This window comes from Medicago sativa, chromosome 7, assembly GCF_051527215.1.
Source record: "Medicago sativa cultivar Bolivia chromosome 7, Bolivia_mono, whole genome shotgun sequence".
In the NCBI taxonomy this organism is placed as follows: domain Eukaryota; kingdom Viridiplantae; phylum Streptophyta; class Magnoliopsida; order Fabales; family Fabaceae; genus Medicago; species Medicago sativa.
Window position 1 is genome coordinate 38,319,064 of NC_140755.1, and position 14,428 is coordinate 38,333,491.

The 14,428-nt window shown below is 37.0% G+C and overlaps 1 long non-coding RNA gene across 1 annotated transcript; it reads right to left on the reverse strand.

Annotated features, from left to right (window-relative positions):
• Positions 1-5,464: 5,464 nt before the first annotated feature.
• LOC146906103 (uncharacterized) lies at positions 5,465-6,249 on the reverse strand. Its single transcript, XR_015019347.1, has 2 exons — positions 6,051-6,249; positions 5,465-5,689 (listed from the first exon to the last, which is right to left on the reverse strand). It is a non-coding gene; the product is annotated as an uncharacterized LOC146906103 (long non-coding RNA).
• Between the last annotated feature and the right edge of the window lie 8,179 nt (positions 6,250-14,428).

Sequence of the window (14,428 nt, forward strand, 5' to 3'; positions counted from 1 at the left end):
GGATTTTAACATGGAATTAAACAAAAATTCATTCAAACCAATTGAAAGGACTCAGGGACAATTTTCCAAAGATTGAAAGAAATTTTAACATAGGAAATGACTAAAACGCCCCTAGGGGCTAAACTGACTCAAAATGACTTCAAATGTGATTTTTGAAATGGATTTTAACATGGAATTGAAACAAGGACTTATACAAACCAAATGAAAAGACACAAACAATTTTCAAGGACTAAAATGAGTTTGTATGCAGGAAATGACTAAAATGCCCTTTTTCATGAATTTCGCAAATAATATTGAAATAAAATGCAAAGAAACATGCAATTGATCAGGGACAAATTCAAATGACTTGGAATGCAAGAAAGATAGAATTGAGCTAGTATTTTTAGGTCCAAAATTAGGGTATAACACCCACCATTCTACCAGCAATATCCTCTGCCACCGGGTCAACCACCAGTGCCCGTTAATGCCATTGCTCAGCAAGTACAACAACAACCTCCTGCTCAATATCAACAGCAGCAACAACAGGGTCCTCGACCCAAGACTTATTTCCCACCAATACCAATGCGGTATGCTGATCTGCTCCCAACCCTACTTGCTAAAGGCCACTGCGTCACCAGACCAGGCAAGCCTCCGCCTACACCATTGCCTCCCAGGTTCCGACAGGATCTCACATGTGAATTCCATCAGGGCGCTCAAGGCCACGATGTTGAAGGTTGTTATGCTCTGAAGTACGTTGTAAAGGACCTGATAGACAGAGGACGGTTGACTTTTGAAAATAGTGTTCCTCATGTTCTCGACAATCCACATCCAAACCATGCTGCCGTTAACATGATCGAGGCTTTCGAAAGAGTTCGTGTTCCTCGAGAGGCTCCCACTTTAGATGTCCGTAATGTTGCTACCCCTTTGGTGCCACTACATCTCAAACTTTTCCAGGCTTCCTTGTTTAATCACGATCACGCTTCTTGTTCAAAATGTCTGCAAAATCCCATGGGTTGTTGTGTGGTGCAAGGTGATATACAGAGCCTAATGGATGACAAGCCCTTGATTGCCAGTGATGTTTACGTGATTGTGCCAGTGTTTCATGATTCTTCGGCTGAAAGTGCATCTCAGACAAGGAATGTTGAACCTTTGGTGATCAGGCTACCTGGCCTAGTATCTTATGCTTCTACTAAGGCAATCCCTTACAAGTACGATGCAACTATGATTGAGAATGGGGTGGAAGTACCTCTGGTATCCCCAGCTATGGTTGATAACGTCGCCGGAGAAATTACAGCTCTGAGAAGCGGAAAAGTTCGTCCACCCTTGTTCCAAAAGAAGGTGGTTACACCTGTTGCTACAATAACTCCGCCGGTTGCTCCTCCTGTTGACAAGAACGCCGACCCATCAGGCCAGTCTATTGAAGAGTCCAATCTGGACGAAATTCTAAGGCTTATTAAAAAGAGCGATTATAAGATTGTAGACCAGCTGCTGCAAACACCGTCAAAAATATCCATCTTGTCTTTGCTCCTGAGCTCAGAAGATCACAGGAAAGTGTTGATGAAGGTACTGGAACAGGCCTATGTTGATCATCAAGTCTCCGTGGATCAGTTCGATGGAATAGTGGGTAACATTACTGCTTACAATAACTTGGGGTTTGGTGACGATGAGCTCCCCGAAGCAGGGAAATACCACAACTTAGCTTTGCATATCTCAGTACACTATAAGTCTGACATGATATCCAATGTGTTGGTGGACACTGGATCATCTTTAAATGTCATGCCTGAGTCTACACTGAGACAGTTGAGTCATCATGGACTCTCTCTAAGGGGAAGTAGCTATTTGGTTAAGGCTTTCGACGGATCTCGCAAGGATGTTCTTGGGGAGGTAGATCTACCAATTACCATTGGTCCTGAGACATTTCAGATCACTTTTCAGGTCATGGACATCAATGCTTCTTACAGTTGTCTCCTCGGAAGACCGTGGATTCACGATGCTGGGGCAGTAACTTCTACTCTACATCAAAAACTCAAGTTTGTGAGGAATGGTAAGCTTGTCACTGTACATGGTGAAGAAGCATATCTGGTTAGCCAAGTGTCATCTTTCTCTTGTGTTGAAGCAGGGTCCGCTGAAGGGACGTCATTTCAAGGCTTGACTGTTGAAGGTGCGGAACCCCGGAGAGCTAGTACTAGTATGGCTTCATTGAAAGACGCCCAGAAGGTTGTACAAGAATGGCAAGCTGCTGGCTGGGGCAAGGTGATACAGATTTTGGAAAACAAGCGTAAAGAGGGCCTCGGGTTCTCCCCGACCTCAGGCGTTTCAACAGGAGCTTTCTATAGTGCTGGGTTCATTAATGCTATTGCTGAAGATGCTGCTGAAAGTAGTTATGTGCCTACATTTGTTGTACCAGGAGGCTCCGTGAGAAATTGGGAGGCCATTGATGTTCCTTTAGTCATGCATGCTTCCATGTAATGTGTCTTGTTGCTCATGTTTTTCTTTGTTTTCAAAATAACAATCCTTTCGCTCTGCCCAAGGTGAAAGTGATATCCTTGTAAGGGCATGTTTGTTTCGGCATTGCCGTTATCAATAAAAGTTGTCGTCTTTTCCGCGACTCTTTGTTTTTGTACTTTTTAGTGCCTTTTTCTTGGAAATAATGGTAATGCCAGAAAAAAGAAAAACATCTGTATTTTCTTATTAATTTCAAAAATCTGCATGAAAAACATTTTTCTAAAATCATCCCAATCATATTATGCAGATTGAACCATAATAAATCCGTTGAACACAGTGACCCTATGGTTCCTCCAAATTTTGAATTCCCTGTATATGAAGCTAAAGATGAGGAGGATGATGAAGAGATACCATATGAGATCACTCGACTGCTTGAGCAAGAAAGGAGAGCCATTCAGCCTCACCAGGAAGAGATTGAGTTTGTCAACCTGGGTACTGAAGAGAACAAGCGAGAGATCAAGATCGGTGCTTCACTTGAGCCAGAGGCGAAAAAGAAGATTACTCAGCTTCTCCATGATTATCCAGATGTCTTTGCATGGTCCTATGAAGATATGCCGGTTTTAGATCCCAAGATTGTGGAACACCGGATACCGACAAGACCTGAATGCCCTCCTGTCAAACAAAAATTGAGAAGGTCCCGTCCAGACATGGCTCTTAAGATCAAGGCTGAGGTGCAGAAGCAAATTGATGCGGGTTTTCTCATGACAGCTGAATATCCTGAGTGGATTGCCAACATTGTACCAGTACCAAAGAAAGATGGGAAAGTTCGAATGTGTGTTGATTACAGAGATCTGAACAAAGCCAGTCCAAAAGATAACTTCCAATTGCCTCATATTGATGTGCTTGTTGGCAGTACTGCTCAATCCAAAGTGTTCTCCTTTATGGATGGTTTCTCTGGCTATAACCAGATACAGATGTCACCTGAAGATAGAGAAAAGACGTCCTTCATCACTCCATGGGGAACATTCTGTTATAAAGTGATGTTGTTTGGCTTGATAAATGCTGGTGCCACCTATCAAAGGGGTATGACCACTCTGTTTCATGATATGATTCACAAAGAAATTGAAGTGTATGTTGATGACATGATTGTAAAATCAAGTGATGAAGAGCAGCATATTGTGTATTTGAAAAAGATGTTTGAAAGATTGAGAAAGTATAAGCTGCAGTTGAATCCCAACAAGTGCACATTTGGTGTAAGATCAGGAAAGTTGCTAGGCTTCATTGTCAGTTAAAGGGGCATTGAAGTGGATCCTGACAAAGTCCGAGCCATCAGAGAGATGACGGCCCCTCAAACTGAAAAGCAAGTCAGAGGTTTCCTCGGACGCCTGAATTATATTTCAAGATTCATATCTCACATGACTACTACCTGCGGACCAATTTTCAAATTGCTCAGAAAGAATCAGCCTTTTGATAGCATTAAAGAATACTTGTTGGAACCACCTATCCTTGTCCCGTGAGTGGAAGGATGGCCTCTGATTATGTATTTGTCAGTGTTAGATGATTCAGTGGGTTGTGTTCTCGGACAACAAGACGAGACTGGAAAGAAGGAACATGTTTTCTACTATCTGAGCAAGAAGTTCACCGACTGTGAGACTCGGTATACAATGCTTGAAAAGACTTGTTGTGCTTTAGCGTGGGCTGCCAAACGCATGCGTCATTATATGGTGAATCATACAACTTGGTTGATATCCCGAATGGATCCAATCAAGTACATCTTTGAGAAGCCCGCTGTTACTGGAAAGATTGCACGTTGGCAAATGTTGTTGTCTGAATATGATATTGTGTACAAAGCTCAGAAAGCAATCAAAGGAAGTATCCTTGCTGAGCATCTTGCTTGTCAACCTCTCGATGATTACCAGCCAATTAAGTTTGATTTCCCTGATGAAGAGATTTTGTATCTGAAAGCAAAGGACTGTGAAGAGCCACTGATCAATGAAGGGCCGGATCCCAATAGCAAATGGGGATTGGTATTTGATGCTGCTGTCAACGCTCATGTGTTTACTATTGAAGTGCGGCGTCTAGATAGACCCGCTCATGTGTTTACTATTGAAAATATGCCAGATCGGGCTGATGAAGATGTGAATAATGGAAAGCCTTGGTATTATAATATCAAACAGTTCTTGCAGAATCATGAATATCCACCTGGTGCTTCCAACAGGGATAAAAAGACCTTGAGAAGATGGGCTAGCAGATTCCTTCTGGACGGAGAAATCCTATACAAAAGGAACTATGACATGGTCTTGTTGAGATGTGTTGATAAACAAGAAGCTGAGAAATTGATGCATGATGTACATGACGGCACCTTTGGGACCCATGCTACAGGTCACACTATGACAAGAAAATTGTTAAGAGCCGGCTATTACTGGATAACTATGGAGCGTGACTGCCACAAACATGCTAAGAGATGCCACAAATGTCAAATCTATGCTGACAAGATTCACGTGCCTCCACATGCCCTCAGTGTTATCTCTTCCCCATGGCCTTTCTCCACTACTACAAAAATGGGCTTATATAGCGCTTTTTTTTTGCTTTAGGTAGCGCTTTTGAAGCGCTATTGTAAATGGCGCTGGTAAAGGTAATATAGCACTTTTTTTCTGTATAAAGCGCTAGCTATAGCAGGGTTTATATAGCGCTTTATGTCAAAAAGTGCTAGCAAAGGTTCTCCTTATATAGCGCTTTCAAAAATAAACGCTATCTAAGACAAGTTTAAAAACAGCGTTTTTGTTTTAAAAGCGCTATGCAACAATAGGTTTAGATAACGCTTTATAAAGGAAAAAAAGCGCTAGGAAAAGCATTTATTTTATTTTATTTTTGTCAAAAAAAAAAAATTCCTTTCCAGATAGTGTTTTTTTAATTAATTTAAAGTAATATATATATATATATATATATATATATATAAGTCTTAAATTTAAAGGGAAATGTATATAATTTAGGCACATTATAATTGAGACTATTATTTATCAAATAAAACATAACCATATCATAAAAAATGTATGTATATATAGCATAAAAGTCAGAAATGTATAGCCTCTAATATGGTAACATGGATATCTCTAAGAGTTACAACTAATTAGTTGACATAAAGATCAATATCTTCTATGGTATCATGCAGTCTTCATCTATCTTCTTGGTCTTCTCAACATTTTTATCCAAAACAAGCACGCAAATCATCATTCATTTCCAAATTTCGTTCACTCTCCTCCACCTGAATATATACCAGAAAACGCCATTAAGCAATAACGCTATATTATATTAGAGATAAATTCAAAGTACTACTGATCATGAGTACAAATTAAAGCAAGATTATAAATTAAAACAACTACCACTTCTAGCAAATATATTTAGAAACATTAAACTCACCTTATTATATAAAAAAAATCATATAACTTTTAGGCTGATCATGAACCGACACCATTCTTCTTAGATTTCTATTAGTTTATCTTTTGAGTATGTCACACACTTGAAACCATTATTGTACTGTATATATTATAACATTAAAAATAACCATGTTACTTAATAAACTTTATTATACATAGATATTATACTTTAATATAAAAAAAACATACCAACTTTGGAATCTCATTTAGTTTTGAAATGAGAATATCTTTCATAAACCTCATCACAAAGTACCCGCAATCTATACCATTTTCTTGACGAGGACACTACAAAAAATAAAATAATAAGTAATTGTATAAGTTAGTTTATTTGGTATGCCATGTAGAAGTCACGATGGATGATTATGGAATTGATTAGTAGGTTATACAAAAGGCATATGCATAGTGAATATCATATTATCACATCATTCAATTAGTTTATTAGAAAATAATTCTAGTCACACACAAAAAGTGTTATTGTTTATATATATAAAAAAAAAAATTGAACCAAAAGAAAAATTATTCATCTTACTGGTTGTGTAGAGTTTAATTAAACCCAAAATCTTTAATAAACAATTGTCAAATTTAAGTAATTATTCATCAAACAAAAATTTTGAATTTTCGATTGTCAAATTCATCCTAATCACTAACAGTGCAGTCTTGAATTTAGTTTGAACCTTGAAAACCTAAAATATCCAGATGAAAATTTGAAAAAATTAAAGAATATTTGAGTTAAATTGAGGTAAGGAAAGAATGAAGATGGTACCTGAGATGAAGAATTGAATATTGAAAAAGATGTAACCAGTCGACGGCAGCGACGATATGATGCACCGCAATTAAGAGTGAGATAGAGGTGGTTGTTCTGGAATGAATCGAAAGAGACGGTTATGGTTTTGGAATAGATCGAAGGAAGCGAGTGATGGTGATGAATGAATTGATAGATATAGGTGGTTGGTGATGAATGAATCGATAGAGGTGGTGGTTCTGGACTGAATTGCCTGCACACGATCTAATGAAAGTTTTGAGTAAAGTAGTTTTGGGTTATGTTATTAATTGCTTTAAAAAATACGTTTAATGAAAATTATGTTATATTTTTTATTTTATCTTTAGGATGCATTAAAATAGGGATTTCCATTAAAATTGGTATTCTTTGTTACTTTTGAGTATATAACAAAAAGAAGTTACGCTTTGTTGTTAGTGTATAAAGCGTTTTTTTTTTGTGTAACAAAAAAAAGCATTTTTTTTTTACAAATATAAATAAAAAAAAGCGCAAACTTCATGAAAATTATGTTATAGTTTTTATTTTATCTTTAGGATGCATTAAAATAGTGATTTCCATTAAAATTGGGATTCTTTGTTACTTTTGAGTATATAACAAAAAGAAGTTAAGCTTTGTTGTTAGTGTATAAAGCGTTTTTTTTCAAATATAAATAAAAAAACAAAAAACGCAACCTGCAAAGTAGGATTTATGGAAAAGTAGGATTTAGTGGGACCAGGACATTTGATTTGTTTTTTTTTAGTTTGGATTTGTTTTTTGGGAAAAAGTTTAGATTTGTTTTTTTTGAAAAGTTTAGATTTAGTTTGTTATATATAATATATATAACAAAGGTTTGTTATATATATGATAAAAGAATTAAAAAAGGTTTGTACCAAAATTTTTTTTAAAAAAAGGTTTGCTTTGTTACTGCAATCCATTTTTCATTTTTTATTTGAAAGATGCAATCCATTTTTCATAAAAATTCAAAAAATATTTGAAATATGCTATGCAGGGGATCGAACAGGGGACCTGTTAGTTAATGTACATTAAATCAGTTAATAAAATGGCGCTTTTTTTAACCTATAAGCGCTATCTTTCTCAAGCATACAATAGCGCTTTTTTTAACTTATACGCGCTATTTAAGGTTGATTTGTATATAGCGTTTTTCATAAAAAGTGCCATATACGATTAATCATGTTTTTTATTTAAATAACTATTATTTTTATTTAACCTATACCGACGCTTTCAATACAAAGCGCTATATATACTTAAAATGATAGATAGCGCTTTTTCAAAAAAGCGCTAGCTAAGACCTCCGTGTTTTAATTTATAGCGCTTTCGTGTTAAAAGCGCTATTTATGAGGCGCTATATTTTCCCAATTTTGTAGTAGTGCTCTATGTGGGGCATTGACATGATCGGAAGAATTGAACCAAAAGCTTCCAATGGACATCGTTTCATTCTAGTAGCAATTGACTATTTCACCAAGTGGGTTGAAGCTGCCTCCTATACAAATGTGACCAAGCAAGTGGTAGTAAAGTTTATCAAGAATAACATCATCTGTCGATATGGTGTTCCCAACAAGATCATCACTGACAACGGTTCCAATCTGAACAATAGCATGATGCAAGCTTTATGTGAAGAATTCAAGATCGAACATCACAACTCTTCTCCTTATAGACCTCGGATGAATGGTGCAGTCGAGGCCGCTAACAAGAACATCAAGAAGATTGTTCAGAAGATGGTCACTACTTACAAAGACAGGCATGAGATGCTGCCGTTTGCCTTGCATGGTTATCGTACTACGGTGCGCAGTTCAACTGGGGCAACTCCTTTTTCTCTGGTATTTGGCATGGAAGCAGTTCTCCCTCTGGAAGTGGAGATTTCGTCTCTTCGAGTGATCATGGAAGCAAAACTAACTGAGGCTGAATGGTGTCAGAGTCGGTATGATCAGTTGAATCTGATTGAAGAGAAACATATGGATGCTATGACTCACGGACAGTTGTATCAAGTGCGGATGAAGAATGCGTTTGACAAGAAAGTCCGTCCTCGAGAATTCAAGGAAGGCGAACTTGTATTAAAAAGAAGAATAAGCCAGCAACCCAACCCAAGGGGCAAGTGGACACCTAACTATGAAGGTTCTTATGTTGTCAAGAAGGCTTTCTCTGGTGGTGCTTTGATTCTTACACACATGGATGGCGTTGAACTTCCGAATCATGTGAATGCCGATATAGTCAAGAAATACTTTGTCTAAAAAGAAAAGAACAGCGTGGTAGGTCGAAAACCCGAAAGGGCGGCCTAGGCAAAAATGCGCTTCCCGGTGGATCGAAAACCCGAAAGGGCGATCCAGGCAAAAGTTAGGGACAAAAAAAATGAATATGAAAAAGCTCGCTGATATTGTACGCAACTCAGGCAAGAATGAGCGCCTCGATGAGCCGAAAACCCGAAAGGACGGTTCATGCAAAAATGAGGTTGACAATAAAAGACAAGTAACTATATCTGGCAAATCACCATCACCCCTTGGGACATCTGCAACTGTCACTGATCGTCTTCATCAGAAGCTTCTGTATTTGCGAATTCAAAATTTCTATGAAATGTAGCGGTCATCGTGTTCAATGTACCACCAACCAATAAAATTACCATTTTCCAAGCTTTGTAAACCTGTGGGATTATGCCTTTGGCTGACTCTCACTCTTCTACATCAATTTGAGCCTGTGCTGCTATTTGAAACTCTACGATCTTTCTACTTTCAATGTTGTATACAAAATATTTTCTTTCTATTTGATAATGTCAATGTCTGAAACAAACATTTTTGAAAATTGAAAAATCTTTTTGTCTATTTTGAAAAGCAAACCTGAGCAATAGGGTACATTCTAGTGAAACATGCATGAATAAATAAGTGTCAATGTCTATTTCAATACATGTTACAAGCAGGTTATTCCCCAGGATGATCTGTGGTCAATGGCAAGAATGAAAAAACAGAATGAAAATTTGAAAAAAATGCAAATGAAAAGCTCGCTAAGTTGAAAACCCGAAAGGGCGGCTTAGGCAAAAATGAGCACCCCGCTGATTGATAACCTATGAAGGCAATTCAGGCGAAAATGGGGCAATGAAAAGAATTTAGTCCCGGCGAATCGAAAACCCGAAAAGGCGGTTCAGGCAAAAATGGGATTGAAAAAGGAAAGAATGAAAAAGAAAGAATAAAGTGATATGAAAAGCATTGACCACAGATGCGAACATCCAATGGTTACCCAGCACTGACACGCCTAGCAATGGCGACCTGTATCAAAGAATCTTCCAAGGTTCCCTCCTCTACAAGTTTTATTGCCCTCAGCCATGGTTTTGATACGTCTCTCAACGACGGTCTCTCCAAAGAGGATTTCCATATGAATATGTTATAGCACGAGCCACTACGTGCCCAATCTTCCAATGTTTTGTCTGTCTCTGTGAAACTTCTCTGTCAAACTACAAGCCAATCATTCATTTCAAGCATTCATACATGCATAATCATGCATTTTATGTGCTCATACATTTAATAATTTTGTTATACCATACATACATGTTGCATTCCCAATCTCAACTTTCAATTCAACTCAATCTCCACTTTCAATCCAGTTCAATCTCAACTTTCAATTCAATTCAATTTCAATCTCCAATTTAACTCAATTTCAACTCTCCAATTCAATGTCTATGTCTCTGACTATTTTCAACCTCCAATGTCTCTTTCAATACCAACTTTCAATTCAATCCAATGTCTCTGTCAATTTTAATTCACTCTCAATTCGCTCTTGGGCCAACAATAATGGTCATGTCTATCTTCAAATCAAATCAATGTCAACTTACTCTCAATTTGTATCTTTTCAGATCAAACTTCCAATTTGTATCTGGTTATATGTCTTGTTATCGGTCAAGTGGCTAGTTCGATCCAAAGAACAGCTTGCACCTGCTTATATGCCTATGTTTCCGGTCAAACGGCAAGTTCGACCCAAAGAACAGTTTGTACCCTGCTTATGTTTGTTATCGGTCAAACGACAAGTTCGATCCAAAGAACAGTTTGTACCAATCTACATGATGTGATAAATAATCAAGCCACAAGTTCGATCCAAAGAGCAGCTTGTATCAGCCTTTTGCCTATGTCTCCAGGTCAAATAGCAAGTTCGATCCAAAGAACAGTTTGTACCTGCCTATTTGTTTGTGTTTTCAATCAAGCGACAAGTTCGATCCAAAGAACAGCTTGTACCTTCCTATATGTCTATGTTTCCGGTCAAGTGACAAGTTCGATCCAAAGAACAGCTTGTACCTGTCTTGTATTTCTATTCCCAGTCAAGCGGCAAGTTCGATCCAAAGAACAGCTTGTACTCATCTTCTGTTTGTATTACATGGTCAAGTGGCAGGTTCGGTCCAAGGAACAGCTTGTACCTCTCTTTTGTCCCCTGGTTTGTCTACCCTGTCAATGTCTACCTAGATCCCCAGTGATATGACATGCTCTGTAGACTCCAGTTGTTTGTCTTGCATTCATAATCAAAACGTTGCATGGCATTCATGTGAGAAGCGTATTTTTATGTCCAAAAACAGTGCAAATGTTAATATTTAAGTATCTTCGTCCCGTCAAATCAAAGACTTCGTCTCTTGACTCTCCGAACAAAGAAACTTAAATAGGGGCAGCTGTTATACCCTAATTTTGGACCTAAAAATACTTATTCAAAACATTTCTTCTATCTTGAATATATGTCTATTACTCTTGAAGAATTGCCAACTTGCTATTGTTTACACTGACATTTTACTCTGCTTTATCTCTCAAATTTAGCTTTAAAAATCTTTTCAATTGTGTATTTGTCTATGATTCCTTGCATTTCAAGTCATCCAAAAGTACTTTTCTTGCATTTCAAGACATTTGAATTTGTCTCTGATCAATTGCATATTTCTCTGCATTTTATTTCAATATTGTTTGCAAAATCCATGAAGAAGGGTATTTTAGTCTTTTCCTGCATTCAAATTCATTTTAGTCCTTGAAAATTGTTTGAGTCTTTCCAATTGGTCTGAATAAGTCCTTGTTTCAATCCCATGCTAAAATCCATTTCAAAAATCACAGTTGAAGTCATTTTGAGTCAGTTTAGCCCCAAGGGGCATTTTAGTCATTTCCTGTGTTAAAACTCTGTTTAAATCCCTAAAACTTGTCTCTGAGTCTTTTCATTTAGTTTGTATAAACTCTTGCTTTAATTCCCTGTTAAAAACCATTTTAAAATTGCATTTGAGTCATTCTGAGTCATTTTAGTCCCTAGGGGCATTTTAGTCATTTCACACAAAATTTCGACAGAGAGAGGTTACTTTGAAGTACCTCATTTAAGTAGTTGGTTCATTTTAGTCCTTTTTGTGTTTTTTATTTTTGTTTCACTTTAAGTTTTTTTCAATTACCAATTTTAATTCATTTTTAATTTTACTTTTTAGTCCTTTTTGCATATTAGTCCTTCGAAGTTTTGAAAATTGCATTCAGGTCCTTATTGTTTAAAACTTGTTTTTTTAGTCCTTTTTCTAAATATTACAGAATAGTCCATTTTCCATTTTATTTTCAGTCCAGTCCTCAATTCTTTTTTATTTTCAATTTTAAGTCCTTTTTATTATTTGCAGTTTAGTCCACAACTTCTATTTTTTGCAGAAAAGCCCTCAAGTCCAAAAATCAGTCAAGGCCGAATCAGTTAAGGTCCAGGACACATGTCACCATTCCATTGGCTATCAAATACACATGTCAAGCTATAAAAGGATCCAATCATCACAATCACCATTAATTGAATGCCAACTCATTACAATCACAGAAACAGAATCACACATTCTCTCTCTAGGCAGTTACGATCAAAAACAAAAGAAACCCAGAAATTCATCCCCAATTCATCAAACCCTAAATTTCCAGAACAAGGAATTGGTTCGAATTGAAGCAAATTCGTTGCAGTTCTCAGAGATTCGAGTTCGAATCTTCATCACTGAACTGGAGGAACTGCAATACGAGCACAAATTCAAAAGAATTGTGCGATCACAGTTCAGAGAGGTGAGAAGAAGAGAGATCGAAGCAGAATCACATCAGTGAAGAAGAAGAAGAGAATAACTGATTTATTTTCAGTTCAAGAACTTACCAGAAGCATTCGCAAGGATCTTTTGTTCGAATCTCCGAATTAAAACCAGGTATTCCTCAAAACTCCTTCGTTTTTCATCGCAAAAGCTCAACGAAGATCCACAAACACAAATAAACGGTGAATCGAAGAAGAACTTTGAAAAGACTCGAAAAACTTTGAAACGAAACCCTAAAAATGTAAATCTTCAAAGATTCACCGTTTATCTTGTAAATCCAGGCTCATAATCATAATCAGTGAAGAAAATAGTGTAGATTAGGGTTTCATTTCAAGAAGTTACGAAAAGTTTTGAAAACCTAAAAACTGTAAGATTCAAGCGTAGATCTGTTCACATCTGGGCCTTATTTCGAAAAATAAGTTTCAGAATCATGAAAAGGAAACAAAGACGAACACAACGGTGTAAAGATTTTCAGAAAAGATGTTCAGGTGCGGCGGCGCCACCGGCGAGCCACCGCACCTCTTCCGTTTGTGTTCGTCAAAGAAGACGACGGAAAGGAAGAGAGAAGTGAGAGCTTCTCTCACTAGGATGAGAGAAGAGAGAGAAAGAGAAGTGGGAAATGGCCTTGGACCGGCCTCTTGAGCATTTAAAGGAACGTGAACCAGACCGGTTCACCTGAACCAATCTGGTTCACTCCTGGACCTTGTGTTTGCACCGTCTGATCTAGGGTTTTAGGAACTGGATCAATCCAACGTCCCTGGTGCGTTTGGATGATCCAGGATCCATTTTCCTTTGGGCATGGGTTCTTTCCTTCGTTTCTCCTGTGTTTTTTGCTATATACACCCATATATTTGCTATCTGAACCCTTATGTTTTAATTTTCATGCAAAAAAAATCCAAAAAAATTACCAGTGTATTTCTTGATGTTTCTAGTTGTTTTTGATGTTTTTTATATGTCAATGTTGACTTGAGAAATAGGTGAAAATATTTTTGTCCTTTGTTAGTTCAATATGTTCTATTTTTCTCATTAAAAATCTTGTGAAAATTGCCAAAAATAATTCCCATGTGTTTCTTGATGTATGTGTGACATGTTGTGATGATTTTACATGGTCAAGAGTGGGTAAGAACATAGGTGATTTTCCTTGTGTTGATTTGGTGTCTTTTGCCAATATTTGTGAAATTTTTGCATGATTTGACTCCAATACTTTGTCTCATAATGTTTGATTGCTTGATGAATAAACTTTGTGATGTGTTTGCCCTTAATTTAGGGTATTTGTTACTGTTTGTGATGAATGTTGTTAGCTTCTTGTCCTACAAGTCATGACAATATTTTGCTTGTGAAAATAAAGGGTAAGAATATGTCTATGAATATGTCATAACTCTTGGCTTGATACTTCTTGGTGATTCTCATGTCATGGCTGAAATAAAAACCTTTGAAGATTGTCATGATATGGGGATTATAAGTCACATGCTTGTTTAAGTGTTATGACAAATTTTGGGCATATTTTTGCTACTTTTATGTTAAGTTTTTCCCTTTTGTCAAAGCTTTTTAGTGTTTCTTCTTGCTCATAATTTCTACTCTATTATGCATTATGCTACTAACCCTCTCATTTCATGCTTTCATGCATTCCATAAACATCTTCCACCCCCATAGTTTTAGTTTTATTTCTTGCACTTTAATCTCCATATCAAGGCTTAGCATGTATAATCTAGGAATCTTGAAATTTCTTTTATGCAATTTAAATTCTTGCAA